This window comes from Pan troglodytes, chromosome 3 (genome assembly GCF_028858775.2).
Source record: "Pan troglodytes isolate AG18354 chromosome 3, NHGRI_mPanTro3-v2.0_pri, whole genome shotgun sequence".
In the NCBI taxonomy this organism is placed as follows: Eukaryota; Metazoa; Chordata; class Mammalia; order Primates; family Hominidae; genus Pan; species Pan troglodytes.
The window spans coordinates 34,282,869-34,302,392 of record NC_072401.2 but is presented as its reverse complement, the minus strand read 5'-3'; the positions used below and the strand labels follow the sequence as shown (position 1 = coordinate 34,302,392).

The following is a 19,524-nucleotide window of genomic DNA, read 5'->3' as shown; positions in this document are numbered from 1 at the left end:
AGCTTGCAGTGAGCCCAGATCGCACCACTGCACTCCAGCCTGGGCGACAGAGAGAGACTCCGTCTCAAAACAAAAACAACAAACAAACAAACAAAAACTGGTCAACACATTTAATACATCCTAAGACAGATCACCATAGAATTAATTTAATAAAAATATTTAGGAAAAGTGTGTAGAATAGAAAGGAGCCTAGGATGTGTTCTTGAGAAGCTCCAGCACCTGGAGGACACTCAGGAGAAGAGTCAATAAAAAGACACCGGAATGACTGAGTGAAAGGCATGGTCATATAAGAGAGATTCTAGGGAAACAGGATTTACAAAGAATGGAATGATAGTTGTAGTTTCATCCTTTCATCCGTTATATATTAAGCAGCTATTATATCTCATATGCTTAAGATTCAACAGTGAGCAAGATAAGATCTTTGTGCTAAAGAAATGTACAATTTAGTGAATCAAGTGAAGATTGTTAACACGGAAATGGATAGAAGAAATGTCCACTGAAATAGGCAATTAGGCACACATATCCGAATTTTGTTTAACAAATGTGTAAAATCATTAATTAAACACATTTTTTAAACTGAATGCCTGTTATTTTCCAGGCACTGTTCTAAGTGGGAAACCACAATAAACAAAACAAAATTTCAACAAAGGCCCAAAGCAGGTGGTGCTAGACATGTTGAAAGCATCTGAATTGCTGGGATATAAAAAGTGAGGAAAGAAATCATAGAAGCTGAGGTCACAGAGATAAAGGGTCAGGGTACAGATTGTGAAAGATCGTACTGTTACTTAAAATTTCTTAATATTTACCCATTACCTAGTAAATGCACTAATCCAGTTCCTAAGTTTAGCTTGCAAGACCATGCTGGACTGGCCCAATATAATTTTTAATTGATGTCCCACTGTATATTACACAGGACACTGTATATTCCAGTGATAGCAATGTTTATATTTTTGCCTCTGTTCTTGCTTTTGCTTATTTTTTCAGATTGTTTTTCCTTTTGAAATAATCTCCCTTTCTGTCCACAAATCATTTTCCTTAGGAAACTATCTTAGAATTCAAACAGGGTAATAAGATTTAAAATACCATCCAGACATTCTTCTTTCCTACTAAACAATAAGTTCTTTTAGATATATGATAATGTTTTTTTCATCTTTACATTCACAATATACTATGAGTTATTAATTTTATGTTTCAACATGTCTAGGCCATAGGAATAACTGGTTGATCTGTGAGGGATAACTGGTGTATCTGTGAGAGTGTTTCTGGAAGAGATTAGCATCTGAATCAGTAGACTAAATAAAGAATATCTGCCTTCACCAAGGTGGGCAGGCATTATCTAATCCATTGAAGACACAAATAAAACAGAAAGGTAGAGGAAGATTGAATTAAGTCAGCCTGACAGAATGAACTGGAACATCAATCTTCTCCTGCCCTTGGCACTGCTGGTTCTCTGGCCAGACTGGAATCTATGCCATCTATATCATTAGCTCTCCAGCTCTCAGGCCTTTGAACCACACAACTAGCTTTCTTGAGTCTCCAGCTTGCAGACAGCATAATATGGGAAATCTCAGCCTCAAATACCATGTGTGTAAATATCTTATAATAAAATTATCTCTATATATTTATATAATATATATAAGGTTATATATATGGTTTTATATCTATATGAGGTTATATATAAATTTTACTCTCCTATTGGTTCTGTTTTATCTTGGATATACATGGCATCTGACCCACAGTAGGTATTTAACATAACTCTGACCAAAACTGCATGCCAAAATTAGTTATCAAGAAACACATTTTTTAATTAATAAGCTTTATTTTTAGAACAATTTTAGGTTCACAGCAAAATTGAACAGAAAGTGCACAGTGTTGTCATATACCCCCTTTCTCTACAGACTCACAACATGCCCCTCCATCAATATTCCACACCAGAGTGGTACATTTGTTACAAATTATGAACGTACATTGACATACAATCATCATCCAGAATTCATAGTTTACATTAGGGCTCACTCTTGCTGTTGTACATCCTTTGGGTATTGACAAATGTATAATGGTGTATATCCACTCCAGTATCATACAGAATAGTATCACTCTCTGAAAATTATCTATGTCTGTCCATTCATCTATCTCTCTCTCCTAACCCCTGGCAAACAACCATTTTATTGCCTCCATAGTTTTACCTGTTTTAGAATGTTGTATTGCTGGATCATATAGTATGTAGTCTTTTATGATTACCTTCTTCCACTTAGTAATATGCATTTATATCTACTTCATGTCCTGTCATGGCTTAATAGCTTTTTTTTTTTTTTAGTGCCGAATAATATTTCATTTTCTGGATATACCTCACTTTATCTACTTGCTACAGAAGGGCATCCTGGTTAAAGTTTTGGCAATTAGGAATAAAGCTGCTATAAGCATCCAGGTAAGGGTATTTATGTGAACATAAGTTTTTAATTCACTTGAGTAAATATCAAGAACCATTATTGTTCTATCATATCGTAAGAGTATTTTTAGTTTTGTAAGAAACGCCAAAGTGTCTTTCAAAGTGGCTGTATCATTTTGTAGTCCCTCCAGCAGTGAATGAAAGTTCCTCTTGCTCCACACCCTCACCAGCATTTGATGTTGTCCGTGTTTTGAATTTTGATTATTCTAATTGCTGTATAGTAGAATCTCGATGTGGTTTTAATTTAAAATTCCCTAAAGACATAAGGTGTTGAACACCTTTTCAGATGCTTACTTTTAACTGTATGTCTTTTCTGGCAAGCTGTCTGCTTGTCTTTTGCCTCCTTTTAATGGGATTGCTTGTTATCTTGTTGTTGAGTTTTAAGAGTTCTTTGTATATTTTGTATAACAGCTTTTTATCCTATGTATCTTTTGCAAATATTTTCTTCAAGTCTGTGGGTTTCCTTCTCATTTTGTTGAAAAAAGACATGTATTTTTAAATGAAGAAGATAGAAACACTTTGATGATTAATGAAATTCTTGATAATTATATCTGAGTTATTAAATACTTATTAATTTTAATGACATTTTACATTGTTTACATGAATTAACTTTCTTAAACTTCAAAAATAAAATAATTGGAAAAGGGAGCAATATACATGTTCATCTTTAGCACCATAAGAAAGAAATTCAAAAGGAAGATAGAGAGCAAAGCTAAAGCTAAAACTTTAAGCAACGAAACTTCTGTCTTTAATTTAACTGCATACAATTTCCAATCAGGAACTTATCTTAGTACTTCATAAACATACTAAATTAGGAAAGAGATGAATGTATATCTGAAAACAAAATAATGCATCATTTTACTGAGAGAGTTTACACAGCTTCAAAGAGCAGATGTTTTGGTTCTATCAAACTGTGGTTGACAAATTTGCTAGCAGTGGGAGTGGAAAATTAGTTTTCATTTTTAGAAATTATTTGATACCATTTACAGACCTTTGCTATTTATCACACTGATTAAAAGCTGTCATTTGCAGCATTTATAGTCTTCAAGTGCATGTCAAAACTGTTTCTATCCAACTCAAATATTCTTCTGAAGGTATATATTAAACCAAACCAGGGTATATATCTTTTCGTTTCTTAAGCAATACATCAAAACTATGCAGTAAGGTACGTTCTAATATTGTATGTAGAATTTCACTGATTAAATCTGGAGAGATGCTTATCTAATACTTACAAACTTGGAAACAACTTTAGACACAAAGATAAATATAAATAGGTAAGAAATACTGCCTTGGAATGTCATGATAAAATGGCTACAATTTCCATAAAAGCAACAATATCTCAAATCCATTTATCCCATGAGAAAAAAAACTTCATATCAGAAAAAGCAAGATAATTCATTGAAGCTTATAAACTGGTTGGTGAAATTTTGTAAGGATTTCTCATGATCACTCAGGGGTTTCTTATATGGATACTGGAAAAATCCATGGAAGGAAAGTCCCCACTCCCCCTCAGGTATTCAATCTCACAGGATTTGCCATCAGCTGAACCATGCATGCACATTTATTTTAGATAGAAACTTTTGAAAAAGTGTATATTTTAAATATGGTTTTTTTTCCCCAATTAACTAAATAACTCTCATTTTGAGGAACGGGTCTGTACCCAGATACTTTTGAATACGTTATAAGGTCAGGTACAGTGGCTCATGCACTTTGGGAGGCTAAGGCACGCAGATTACTTGGGGCCAAGAGTTCAAGACCAACCTGGCCAACATGACAAAACCCAGTCTCTACTAAAAATACAAAAACTAGCTGGGCATAGTGGTGCGTGTTGGTAATCCCAGCTAGTTGGGAGGCTGAGGCACGAGAATCGCTTGAACCCGGCAGGCAGAATTTGCAGTGACCAGAGATGGTGCCAGACAGAGCAAGACTCCATCTCAAAATAATAATTATGAAGTGAGAGGATCATTTGAGCCAGGAAGACAGAGGTTGGGTTGCAGTGAGCCAAGATCGTGATACTGCATTCCAGCCCGGGTGACAGAGTAAACTCCTGTCTGGAAAATACCTCTGTATATCTCAGAATTAATAGTTCAAGGGTGTTCAAATAAATTTAAAACACATCTTCCTTAAACTTTGATTAATAAGACTCAAGTGTTCACCCCAGTCTTGCCCTGGCATTGTCCTTCATTATAGAACATGTAGCTTTCAAAATATGCTATGAGAAAGATGACTAATATGGACTTCAGTAAACTTAAATCAGGGAATATTAAGGACTATAATTTTAATATAAAATTATGAATTACAGTAAAGTCTTGCTGACATATACAAATGTATACATAGCTTTTATGCATGATATATGTAAGTGTGTATATATTTGTATGTTTGTACATCCACATTTAATCTTGTTACAAGATTTGGGCTTGTGTTAGATGAATTTGGGAGAGTTCAAGCAATAGTAGTTTTTGAGGGAAAGGGAAATTTTATATATTTTGATGCAAATTTTATTTAGAATATAATGTAATGAATAGGATATTACTACTTGCTGTTATCCTTCAGGAAATATTTATACTCAAGTCATTTAAAAAATATCAACCTGTTTCAGGATCTGCATCACAATATTCAAAACTACTTTCATTCAAAGACAGTATGGTAGATAACTTGGTACAGGCTAACTGAAAACAGCTTCTTGCTTATTTATTCAAGAATTAGCCTATGAGTTAGACCGAGCAAATAAGTGAATGCAAAGAGCCAAATGCTACATGTCAATAAAGCTTTGACTCTTAGGAAATGTATATCCCTGAGTAATGCTGGGTTCAGGGACACAGTTGTATCTCTAGATATCTTTAGGATAGATGCATATAGGCTAACTGCATAGATGTGCTCATGTGAGCTCTTTGCCTTTTCTCTATAATTTTTCTACTTATTCCTTTCTGGGGTATAGGCAGGGCAATGCTCTCTTCTGCTTTAACTTGATTTTTAAATGTTTTTATAAATAAACTTATTTGTTCATAAGCCCTTATTTGTTCATAACCACTAGCCCGCAGAATAGGAAAAGTACATATGTGTGTGTATATATATGTATAAGTGAATTGGTGAGTATATATACACACACACATATTCGCACACAAATACATATGTAAATGTATGCTTATTACAGAGACACATAGAAAGACACACAAACACAAACACTCATATATATACAAATATATAAATATATTGCTTTGAGTAACCATCATTATGCAGTCAATTTCTCCCATCTCTTCTTCTCATCAAACACACTTGTTCTCTTTAACTCTGTTTCTTGGTATCTTTCCTGCATTTAGAGAAAATCATATGACAATTACAAAGAAATACACAGAAAAACCAAGACTTTTCACCATATAATGAAAAGTATTGTTATGTAAAAGCAAGACAAACTTGTTTATATGGATGATAATAAACTGAATCAGAAAGTTATCTTTATGACACATGACTGATATAGCTCCCAGACTATAAACCACTGCACAGGCCTATCTGGTATGCAAAATCATGTTCAGTCACCAAATTGAAACATTTTCTTGAATGTATTCTTGCCCTCCAGACCAGCAAAGCTACTCTAATGAAATGAAAATTATTATTATTATTATTATAGAGACAGGGTCTTGCTCTGTCACCCAGGCTGCAGTTAGCTGTATGATCATAGCTCACTGCAGCCTTGAACTTGTGGGCTCAAACTACCCTCCAACCTCAATGTGCTGAGTGGCTGAGACTACAGGCGTGTACCACCTAGCCTGGCCCTGAAACCAAAATTATTCTTTCTATTTTTTTTTAAAGGGGAGCTATACACTAGATAGATTGATAGATTAATACTAGATAGATATGCATATATACATATCTCTTGTGGTATGTAAGATTTACTAATTCATTTATTTAACAAATATTAATTACCTAGTTTTTGTAAAGAATGCTTCTCAACACTGAATATGCAGCAGCAGACAAGACAAATTCCCTACTCTCATGAGAAAATATTCTAGTGGGACAGTAGATGATAATAAAGTCAACATGAGGAGATGGGAAGATCATTTTATTTAGGGTGACCAAGGACTACATTTCAAGGCAGGTAATGTTTGCACATAGACCTGAAAAACATCACGGCTTAATTCTTGAGTTACTAAATGAGCAGCATGACAGCTGCTCTCCTAGATATGACCCCTAATAAGCCACGCCTCCCAGTGTACATGTCCTTGATCCAATTTAGGGTGACTTATGACTGCATTAACCTACTGAACATAGTGACTATGACAAGTCTGGCACTAGCTTTCCAGAAACCGAGTAATGTTCCTTTCTCTCCCTTTGTATGTTTATTATTGAAAGCCCTGAGCTGCCATCTAATAAGTCTTTTTACTTTGCTGGAAAGACCACATGGAAAGACCATGTGTAGAGGTCATATGAAAGGAGATGCCCTAAGACTACTCTTAGCCAGAATGAGTGAAGTCCAGCTGTACCATTATCCAAGTCAACCGAACAAGGACTCCCACTCTTGCCAACACCCAGGGCCTGCGCTAGGGGCACATGAGTGTGCAGTCATACAAAGGCCTCATGCTTAGAAGGGTCCTGAACTTAGATCAGTCTTGTACCTGGTTCAATGTTCTGCTGTTGCTGCCAAGACATTTTCAATGATTTTTAATCCAGCTAGCCTGCATTTTTACTACACCAGCCATGCAAATTCTGTAGCTGGCTTTACCAACAACTGGCTGTCAACAAGATACTACAAGTGAAGTGTCCATAGCAGAAGGACCATGGAGCTGAATCCAGTCTGAGTACACAGAACCTGAGAGACGAGATGCTTTTTCTTTTAAACAACTAGGTTTAATACAACTGTTGGGTTTATATATAGAAAAAACTCTGAAAGTTTTGTTTGAAAAAAATGAAGTTTTGGAAGTAGTTCCTGATTCTCAGCATTGTGTAGGCCATGCTGCATCCCATTAGACTAGACATGATAAGGAGTGAAAGGGTCTTATCAAATTCATGGTTCATTAAGAATTTAAATACACATTGTATTTCAAAGTGAAGAAATGGAGCTACAAGGATATAAAGCCTTAGTTATATAGTGTCAAAGTAAAAACATCATGATATTTAATATCAGATAAAGAATTTACTGTCCAAGGTCTATGCAAGGTTATAAATTTACTGAAACATCTGTGGGCAATTTTTCCTAATGTAAAGATTGGCATAGAGCCAGAAGCATAGAGTCATTAGTGCTGACTGGAGGAATTGCATCTTGTTAACTAATCTGGATTGTTTCAGTTTCTTCCATAAAGGCGGAAAGGTTGATCATATTATTTACCAGAATTTAATCTATCTGTAAATTTTATAGTCTTTCATAGGAGGTAGAATGTTCCATGGCCACCTTTTCTTCCCAATTATAATAATTTATTTTTGCCACTTATGCCTCTACCTCTTTATTATCACTATTATCACATGAAGTTGGATTATTTAAAACATTCTCTCCGTCTCAAAGAAAAGAAAATATCAGATTTGCAAGTCTTTCAAAAGAATTTATGTTTCCTTTGCCTCCACTGTCAAATCACTTAATCTTTGTCACTATCTTTAGAGAACACCTAGTTTATATTTCTGCCAGGGAAACCTGTCCACATATAGAAATTGTGAAAGTATCTTGTATGTCTTGTCAACTGCAGTGTAATACACACTGAACTCTTTATGTTCAGTCCATTTTGATTAAACAAACACTGAATTCATGAGTTGTAGTGTTTTGACTCCCAGATATATGGTCCTATATATTATTGTAAAAATTTTATCTAACTTGTATTCAATCCAATAATAGTATTCTTTATGGATCATTAAATATATTTTAGTTACTATTTTAAAACTTATGTCTGGCATTTTCAACATCATCACATTAGTTATTAATCCAAGATAGACAGTGAGAACTGTACTAATAAAGTAATTATTGTAACATATTTCTGCCTCAGTCTTCTCGTATGTAAAATGAAGTTTTCTCCTATGTAAAATATATGATATATATATATATATATATATATATATATATATGGAGAGAAGTAAATTCTGTGCAGTCCTAGAGTTATAAAAATTTAAATTAGGCAATGAATTTGGCTTACTTTCAATGTTCAAATGACTTCTTAACTCACGTCAGATAAGTTCATACTCTTCACCCAGGGGTCAAGCCACCCAGATGATGTGACCTCCACAGCCCTCTGGCCTCCTCTCCTCCCACTGCCTTCCTCACTTATTGCACTACAGGCAGGCTGACATGCTAAGACTGGAAAATACTAACATGTTTGTCCCTACCCCAGAGGCTTCACACAGTTCTTCCCTCTGACTGGAAGACACTTTCCCTAAACCTTTGTATTGCCTTACTCTACTTACTCCTTTACCATAGAGCGCCTTCATATGTCTTTCCCTGAAAAATCTTGTCCTCACCAGCTCCTCCCTTTGCTATTCCATTACCCTAGTCAGATTTATATATATATATACACACACACACACATACATATATACACATATATGTGTATATATGACATATATATGACACGTATATGACATATATGTATATATGACATATATAACATATATACACATACATACACATATATATACATATATATGACCAATTTAGAGTCAATTGCTTCACAAGTAAATAAATGTTTGTCAGTTACATAGATCGACCAAAGAAATGACAATGTAGAACATAGTTAAATATTACAAGTTAGTTTATCTCTCTTTTCTGCATTGGCTCACTTTGCCATGGAACTTTGCAACTCTGAATGAGAAGTTCTGCCCCATTCCTTGACTCTGGCTCAGTCTTCTTACTTCGCTGGCCAATAAGATGTTAGGAAATATGAATAAGCAGAGGCAAGAAAAATGACTTGTCTTTTTCTGCTTGCAATCTTACTCCTCAGACTTTGTTAGGAGAGCAGACTAATTTGGACTATTCTGCTGAAATGCGAGACATGGATCAGAGATGAGCACTTTTTATCATCTCAGCTGAGTCGATCCTGAATTAGCCAACCCATGGCTGATTCCAAAACCTGTGAGGTAGCCCAGGCAAGACAAGAATAACTCCCTCGACTTGCTCATTCACTGGGTTAAAGTCTCACGAGCTCAATAACAGTTCATTATTATAGTTTTACTGAGGTTTAGTGGTTGTTTGTAGCATTATTAAGGCAATAGGTAACTCAGAATAGTCAAGAGGTTTAACAAAGTTATTTTAATACCTTTCTAATTTCATTACAAAAGTAATGCATTCCCCTTGTAACAAGTGAAACAATGCAAAAAAAAAAAAACCACTAATTATCTTGGCCTACGTTCACCTTTTTCATTTACTTCCATGTGAGGAAACTGATATTAACAGTCTTCTGTGCAAATTTTAATGATTTTCCAAATGAAGAATATTTCTAAAAATTAACAAGAATAAGGCATGTAGAATAGTCTGTGTATACTATTCTACTATTTAAAATATCTTGCAGGTATCTATTTAAAATATTTTGCAGGAAAAAAGGGCGATCCATTGGCTCCTTTATAAAACTTACTCTGATTGCAGGAGCAGAGTGACAATCTATACAGAGACTGTAGATAAGCAGTGATTCTAATAGACCATGAAAGCTAATGAGGGTTGAGATTACAGTGAGAGGACTGGAAGTAACAAGAGTGGAAGATTAATAAATCCAAGACTCCATTTTTCAAGAATTTAAACATGAGTGGGTGAAATGAAGCACAGAGAGAAAGATATGACTTGTCAATATATGGTTAGTGCAACGGAAGTTTAAAATTAAATTGCACCTTAAATTTAAAATCCACAGCAGTGACAAACTCACAACACAATGAACAAGCATTATTTTAGCTGCACATACATAGAAATGCAATCTTTCTAAAATTTTAATTTTGCTTTTCTTTTGACTTAATATTTCATGAATGTAATAAAATGCAAGCCTATATAGAATATGCAGTAATTCAAAAACATGATACTGATATATTACATGTAATTAAATTTATCAGAAATATGCTTCTCCTTGTTTATACATGACATTTTGTCTCATGAATAATAAAAGTAAAATACCAGAAAAAAGAAGCTTTCAATTGTTTTTAAAGCTCAAACTATTCTATTTCTGCTCATTTACTCAAACATTTATTCAACAAAAATGTATTAAGTGTGTGCTACCGTGCTAGGCACTAAGCATAGTTGCTGATATGAAACAGATTTTATCCCTGCTTTTATGAAACTTTCAATTTACTAGAAAAGTGGGTAACAGTATAGGGTGACATGATAGCGTATAAGAAGAGGACCCAGGCCATAATTTAAGGCCATCATGATCAAACTTTATAGGGTCTAAAAATCACCTGAATTTGAAATAGATGCAGCTTCTGTCACAGCATAAGTAGTACTCAAGATTTTAGATTTCTAACAAGTCTCTAGTTGATGCCAACACTACTTACCTGTGCAGTACACTTTGATTAAAGGAGATATAGGTATCAAGGGAGGCTTTTCAGAAGAAGCCAGGTATAGTGTAAATCCCATGAGTGAAGAATTATTATCTTGATAAAGGAAGAATAGGCCAATATAGGAAGTCCATGTTTAAATCAAGAAAATTCAAAAATGTATAAAAAGAGCATCTGGGTTATATATCCAGAAGAAGAAAATAGAGAAAGCTGGGGCTGAATGTTTCCTGAGAGCATACAGAAATGCAGAATCTCAGGTCTTACCTTGACCCACCAAATCTGAATCTTCATTTGGGCAAGCTCTCCACATTGTTTATATGTACATTAAATTTAAAGTATCACTTCTCTAGAGAATAGTCTCCAAAATAAGCACAAGTTTATATATTAAGTGCAATCTTTTCTATGGCAATTTTACAAATAATATTAGTTCTTAGACTGTAAGTTGAGTACTTCTAAATAATGATTAAAACGAGAAGTATGTATATAATTATGTACCACAATGACAAAACTAGTAGTACGTTGCCTTTATTCTGAAAAACATTTAATTGGATTATTAGTGATATGGCTGTCATTGTAGCAATCACTCAAACCCCTGCTAAGCGATACGTGAATATGCATATTCAAATGTGTTTTAGTTAATTATTAGCTGTCCTTTTCAATTCTTCTGACTAGAGAAAAACTCTGAAATTGTGCCTTCTCCTTTTGCCTTTAACAAATATTTAACAATATATATGGCATATTTCAAAAAATATCAAAACAAAACAAAAATGTTTTAAGAAAAAACAAAGGGTGAATTTTTGAACTCCAGCTACTGTCCAATTTGCTATCAGCTATTAGTGGCCTCCTGCCACCTTGAGGGTTGACGCTTGAAATGTGGCCCATGAACTGGCAGGAGAGGCTTCTCCTAAGGATGTGTTAAAAATGAAGAATGTTAGATGTCTCCACTGACCTACTGAGCCTACATCTCAACAAGATCCCTAGGTGATCTGTAGACATGGAGAAGTTTAAAAGAAATGAAGCTTCTAATTCAGTAGTAGTTCAGGAGTGGGGCCTCTGGTTCTACATCTTAGATGAGTTCTGAGGTGATGATGCTGATGCCAGTCCTTGAATCACTCTTCAAGCGACAAGAATGAAAAGCACCGTAGCATTTAACACCCTCAACCATTTTTCTAATGTGCACACTTTTCCCTTTTGTGGTCCTTAATATCACTCACATAGTTTTCTAATTTTCTAAGTTGTTCTTCACAGTTATTTTGGCTGAGTTTTTCTTCTGCATCTGCCCAATATAGATTCTTGGCATTTTTTTCTTCATTCTGTCTTGATTTTATTTTTGTTTGTTTGTTTGTTTGTTTTTGCTTTTCTGGTAGGCATTCTTGTTACTATCTTATCCATATACATGATCTTAACTTCGAAATAGTTGCTGATGACAGTCTACATTTCTCTTCCGATCTTCAAGTTCATGTTCAACTTCTTTTTTCTGTTGGGAATGCTCTACATATATACCTCAAAGCAGTCAAGCTCAACTTGTTTAAAGTGTAGTTAATTAAGCTCTTTCTAACTAGTCTCTTCTTTTGACATCCATTCTGTATTTGTAATATTAGATAATGGTATAACATCCAACCAAATATATCAAGCCAGGCTGGGCGCGGTGACTCATGCCTGTAATCCCTGAACTTTGAGAGGCCGAGGCAGGTGCATCACCTGATGTCAGGAGCTAGAGACCAGCCTGGCCAATCTAATGAAACTCTGTCTATACTAAAAATACAAAAAATTAGCCAGATGTGGTGGCAGGCACCTGTAATCCCAACTACTCGGGAGGCTGAGGCAGGAGAATCGCCTGAATGCGGGAGGCAGAGGTTTTAGTAAGCAGAGATTGTGCTGCTGCACTCCAGCCTGGGCGACAAGAGCAAAACTCCATCTATCTATCTATCTATCTATCTATCTATCTATCTATCTATCTGTCTGTCTGTCTGTCTATATCTCTATATCTATATATAGATATATAAATATCAAGCCAAAAACATTGAAGACATCCTTAACTCTTCTCTCTCTCTCATTTTCCAACATCCATTCTTCTAGCCCTTCACACCAAATTCACACGAACACCTAATTCTTGATTTTTTGTAACCCCTAACTGTGTCTTAAACTCACCCTGTTTTATCTATTCGCACCACCATTCCCTGATATCTTACCATCTGATATTTTTTTTTCCTTTTACTACTTTGGTACATTTTCCACATTGCAATAAACCATATCATTCTAAAATGTAAACCTAACTATATTATAATACTAAAATATTTCAGAGATTCCCATCCACAAAGCACAAAATTCAAAATTCTTGCCTGAGCATATAAAGCTCTCATGATGAGGCTCTTGCTTATGCCTCCAGCCTCTTGAGCCCTGCTTTGTTGCCAGAACAGTCTAAAAGATCCCCTGGCACACAGTAGCATTTATTCCCTCAGTGTCTTTACAGATGCTTTGACACTATTTGAATATCATCCATGATATTAACTTTACAAAATCCTACTCTTCTTTGATACCACTGTTTAATAATGAGTGTTTAATAAAAGTAAAGTCTTGCTAAAATAGAGTGATCACATTCCACTCAGTTCCTGTTTTTCACAACTAAAAATCCCCAGACATACCAAACAAACCTAGAAAAACTTCAAAGGAGGAAAGAAGAAGGAAGACTACCTAGGGACAGTGGAACTTGAGGAACAACATAGGGTTGAGTTCTCTGCATTTCATTATTTAATCCCATACATTTTAAACAGAGTGTTGTGACACTTTCAACCTACATTGGCAATAGACAGATAGGAAAACAAACAAAAAAAAATCAAAAAACTTACATAATGCTTGTTCCCCCTGCCAAATAATAGGGAAAGATGTGGCCTTTTAAATAATACTCATCCTTCTGCATCCAAATGCCAACAGAAAAACTAGAATTTTTTCTTCCCTCCTATCACCCACACACAGTTTCTGCAGGACAGAATAGAGAGTTATCTTCAACCCTGTTTTCCAAGCCAGGCCTAAGTAGGCAGCAGTGCTCCAATTCCCCCACCTGGTGGTATTCCCTTTGCTGAGTAGAGCGTTAACCTTCCATCCCCTTCCTTGTGGAAATCGGTGGTAGTGATGCAATTTCCCTGCCAGGAGAGTGTTGGTAGGTCAGAAATGGAGCTGTTCTTCTTCCCCATCTGGCAAAAGCAGGCATCACTTTGACTGCCTCAACCAGAGTAGTTTTAACGGAATCCAATGTCAGGCTGAGCATCTACCATCTACATCAATGAGACTGAGCAAGGCAGTGGGCATTGGGGCTTGTAATCAACTCCACCTCCTTCCTACACTTGATATCATTGAGGCCCAGTGGCGGGCTGATCCTCCCTCTTTATCTATCTGACAGTAACAAGACAGTTGCAATGCAAATCAGAGACAGTCCACAGACCAATTCTCCCTGTCCTCCAGCATCTGTAAGGCCCAATGAGGAGCTGAGCCTCCACTCTCATCAGGTTTCAGTGAGGTAGGATGACGTGATGGAAGGAGGGGTAGTTGACAATCCATCTTGCTCCTCACCTGATGTCAGTGAGGCCCAGTGGAGAACTGAATTTCTATCTCCAATCAGAGGAAATAGGCAATAATAGTCAATGACCTGCTTTCAATGGGAGGGTCAGCAGGGCCTGGGAGGAGCTGTGTTTCGATTCTAATCTGAATTGAGACGTGCAGCAATACTGCACTTTAGCCAGGGTGGTTGTAATGGAACACAGTGGAAAGCTAAACATACACACCTCTCCAGCCCTCATGGTACAACCATGCAGGGGAAAGATTCAATAGACTCTAAAGACTCATTATATAATATCTAAAAATGCTATACCAAGAGGGAAATCACAAATGAATAGGAAAAGACAATGCATGCCACCACTGAGACGAATCAAATGTTGAAATAATCTGACAAGTATTTCTAAAGCAGCTATTATAAAATGATTCAATAATCGCTAAGAAATTTTCTTAAACAAAAAATAGAAAGATCTCAGAAAAGAAATAAAATTTATAGGAAAGAACTAAGTGGCTATTTCAGAGGTGGAAACAGTGTTTCAGGGCCTTGCATGACAGTAACATAATAGTAACATTCAGGTTATTGAAATCCCAGAAGGAAAAGAGAGAATGGAGCCAAAAAAAAAAAAATTCAAAGAAATGCTGTTTAAGACTTCTGATGAGGAACAGGCCATAAATCTACGAACGAAATATACAACAAAAAATATCATAACTGAACTTCTGAAATTTGAAGACAAAAATCTGAAAGCATCCCCAGGGAAACAACACATTACTTACAGAGAAACATCAGTTTGAATAGCTGCAGTTTTCTCATCTGAAATCATTATAGGCCAGAGGGAAGTAGCACAATAGTTTTCAAGAAGTAGAAGAAAATAATTGTCAACTGCAGGTTTTATAATATCCAGTGAAAATATTTTTCAAGATGAAGGTAGTTGGGCATGGTGGTGCACACTTGGAGTCCCAGCTACTGAGAAGGCTGATCATTTGAGCCCAGTAGTCTGAGTCCAGCCTGTGCAACATAGTGAGACCCAATCTTAAAAAAATAAAATAAAATGAAAGTAAAATATAGCCATTGTCAGATGAAGAAAAAAATAATAATTTTATTTGTTATTAACAAATCAGACTGTAAGAATGGCTAAAATAAAGAGAAAGGAAATGATAACAGAAGAATGCCTGGAATTTCAGGAAACAAAAAGACCGTCAGAATGACTGAATATAAAGATACTTATAATAAACAATTTTTACTTCTCATGAGTTTCCCAAGCCATATTAGAAGGTAAAGGCAAATATTACAACTTTATCTAATACAGTGCTAAATATATGTAGAAAAAATACTTAAGACAATTATATTTTAGAAGTGGAGAAGATAACGGGGCCTAAGTGGGAGTAAGGTTTCTACACTTATCTGAAGTGGCAAAATTTCAATACCAGCAGACAGTGATGAGTTACATATGAATATTTTAATACCCAAAGCAACTACTAAGAAAATTATCCAAATAATTATACTAAAAAACACTATAAAAATCAGGATGCAATCCTAAAGAAGTTCAAATAGCTACAGAAGGTAAGCAAAGAGAAACAAAGGAATGAGTAACAGAGAAAAAAAAATCAGAAAATATATTAAAAATACAGGCTTGCCTAGTAACCCAGGACCGTTTGACTTGGAGCTCTTATCCTTTGTACATTTTTGCACTCAGTAATTTTTGTAATTTCGAGATTCCTTACCTCACCCAAAGTTGCTCAGTTTCTAAAGGGTGGAAGCTACCATTTAAAAAAAATCATCTCTTTACTGTAAATGCAGTCCACATAGTACCATCTGATTTATGTGTCTAGCAAAGTGCCACTGCCAAAGGGTAGCTCCAGGGGCAGAGATTTAGTCTTTTCACATCCCTATCATCCATCCACTCCCAAACTCAATTAAATTAATCTATGTAGAAATGTTGTGCATGATATTCAAATGCAGCTTCAAGAGAATTCCCCCAGCTTTTTTCTTACAACAAAGTGTTAGCTTCACAGCTCTTCACACATCAAAATTCACGTATAGGAACTCTCAATATGTCCATGAGATTTTTTTTGTGTGTTTATAAAAATGTATGCTGCAATTAGGTATTTTTTAAAGAAATCCAGTGAAAGATTTTTATATGAGATTTATAATTCAAATGATAATCTTCATATCATACCACAGATGAGATAATTTATAAAGAAAAGTGTTTTACTTTTTATGCTTCTGGAGGCTGGAAAATCCAAGTCGGGGCCTTCTTGCTGCATCATCCCATGATGGAAGGTAGAAGAGAAGGAGAGCAAGAGGGGGTCAAACTCATAATGAGTCTACTACCACCATAAGAAACCCAGTCCTGTGATAAAAATATTAATCCATTAATGAGAGCAGAGCCCTGGTGTCCCACTCATCTCATTTTAAGCCCCACCTCCCAAAATTTTATTTGGGATTTAGTCTCCAACACACAAACTTTGGGGAACACGTTCAAACCACAGCATTCATATATATAATACATGAGCATTCTCATTACATTGCCTAGTTTTGTTTTTTGCTTTGTTAATCTATCAATAAATTTTTGATTTGTTCCCATAAATTTGATAAAGTGGACTTGATTAACTTATGATGCTTTTTCAGAGCATTTCATATAAGTAATCAGCTGAAATAAAAATATATTTCAAAGAGAAAAAAAATGCCAAGGTAGCAAATGCCACTTACATTCAGGAGGATTGCTACTTTTTTTTTAATTGTACTTTCAGTTCTGGGGTACATGTGCAGAACGTGCAGGTTTGTTAAATAGGAATACACATTCCATGGTGGTTTGCCACACCCATCAACCGGTCATCTACATTAGTTATTTCTCCTAATGCTATCCCTCCCCTAGCCCCTGGCCCCCGACAGGCCCCGGTATGATGGCTGGATCTTTCTAAAGGATTAGAAAATGTTTTCAACATCCAATATCAATATTATTTAACATGAATAGCATAATGTGCTATTCTTTGTGTTTATCTTTAAGATTTTTGTTTTTTTTTTTCATAACTCCACTGTTTGTTTGATTTTTTCCTCCCTTGGCCCTCATTTCTATATTTTGCTGTGTCTGTTGTCCATTGTCAAGTGGCTTGTTTGGATTAGGTGCCTTTTAAAGCTAAATCTCTTATCATAGTTCAGTGTGTACAGAAATTATTTTGTCTCAGTATTTCAGATTTAAAAATGTATAACTTCTTAACCTATGTACAAATTACCTGTCCTCAAAGTCCACATCTCTATTGGAAGCTCAAATCTATTCAATTTTCATGAGCATGTTTGACAGTTTCTTCCATACATACACTTTAAACTTTTCAAAGTTCAATGAAAAAAATCATAAGAACTTTAATGTTATGTTAATAGATTATGTAGCAAAAACAAGGTTTGAGTTTAAAACAGTTTTGCAAAATAAATAGTTAAAATTGGAGACATTAAATGTTTTATAGCATTTCAAAACACATGCCAAATTTTATAAAGTGTAGGTCTGAGTGTTACATAGTTGTTCATAAAAAGTATCCAAAACTGGAATATAAGCCCTTTTCAATGTTATCCTGGGGTTGTTTAATAGTTCAAGTAGGAGAATGTACTTTTATTTGCCTTTGCTATTTGCTAAGAACCCAGGTGCTCTGTAAAAGACACAACAAATCTAATTGTCACAGGACGCTACCCCACATTACCTATCCTCTTTTCATTTATTGATTATTCCTAGCATGCTCTCAACTCAGAGCCTTTATATTTAGTTTTGTCTCTTTCTCCAGATATCCAAATTGCTCCATCCCTTATGTCTGTCAGTTGTTTGTTCCAATGTCATAACTTTACAGGTGCCTTCACTGATTACATTATTAAAAACATAATCACTGATATCCCTCTCTACTTGCTTTATTTTATTTCATAGTCATATAGAAAATGCAATGTATTTGTGTGTCATATTTTCCTCTAGTAAAATACAAGCTCTCTGAGGTCAGAAACTCTGCTTGCTTCACCCCAGTACAGAGAGAGTGTGACAGGTGTTTTGATAAATAAATTGTTCTACTGACACTATGCCTTTTGCAGTTGCAAGAATGCAAATTATTTCCAATTTCTCCCTTTTGTCTTTCTTTGCTTAATCTCTATGGTTTCTGATGCATAACTAATTGGCCCTTCTAAAAATTTCTCCTGGCTAAATTTGCTGCCATTTCCTACCCTTTCTAATTTTTCCCTTCAATGTAATAATTCCTACTGAGTAATATAAAGTTTACTACTCCAGCCACACAATCAAATAATTGAAGTTCATTAATCTGCCTGCTCAATCTTAAATAAATATATGTGTTTATACATTTATCAACTCATATATACATTCATTCCTGAAATATATACTGGATGTATGCTATATGACAGGTCTTGTGCACAAGCAAATTTTAAAACTTAGATTTTTTTTCCTGCTGTGTTGTTGGGAGACTAGCTATGAATATTTAAAGATATTGTTCACATTATATCATCTTTTAAATAGTGGCTGTTAGAATAGCCTTCTTGGTTGTGCTGTGCATAACCAACAGGAGCAGTTTTTTATCTATCTATAATATGTACAATCATACGCAGCAGCTTTGCTGGTAAATGATTTTGGTTTCTCTAATTTTAATTTCACACCATTTTTCTATAATTCTATAACTTCTTCATCTATAGCCTTCATCATAAATTTACTCACAGTATAAAAGTTATGTGTTTGGCCGGGCGCGGTGGCTCATGCCTGTAATCCCAGCGCTTTGAGAGACTGAGTTGGGTGGATCACCTGAGTTCAGGAGTTAGAGGCCAGCCTGGCTAACATGGCAAAAACCCCATCTCTACTAAAAATACAAAAAGTAGCCGGGTGCTGTGCTGCATGTCTGTAGTTCCAGCTACTCGGGAGGCTGAGGCAGGAGAATTGCTTGAACCCAGGAGGGGGAGATTGCAGTGAGCTGAGATCGCATCACTGCACTCCAGCCTGGGTGACAGAGAGACTCCGTCTCAATTAAAAAAGAAAAAGTTATGTATTTATTTTTCCCTTTTCACCAATATGATATGAACACTATATGAA

The 19,524-nt window shown here is 35.4% G+C and overlaps 2 long non-coding RNA genes across 3 annotated transcripts in view; one reads left to right on the top strand and one right to left on the bottom strand.

Annotated features, from left to right (window-relative positions):
• LOC104006020 (uncharacterized) overlaps window positions 1-19,524 on the top strand; it is a 472,234-nt gene that overhangs the window by 311,875 nt on the left and 140,835 nt on the right. Inside the window, exon 3 of the long non-coding RNA XR_010156524.1 lies at window positions 2,318-2,428. This is a non-coding gene — a long non-coding RNA (uncharacterized LOC104006020). The remainder of the gene's footprint in view (window positions 1-2,317; window positions 2,429-19,524) is intronic.
• The window catches only part of LOC134809874 (uncharacterized), a 103,688-nt gene that overhangs the window by 42,954 nt on the left and 41,210 nt on the right, over window positions 1-19,524 (bottom strand). The window lies entirely within an intron of this gene.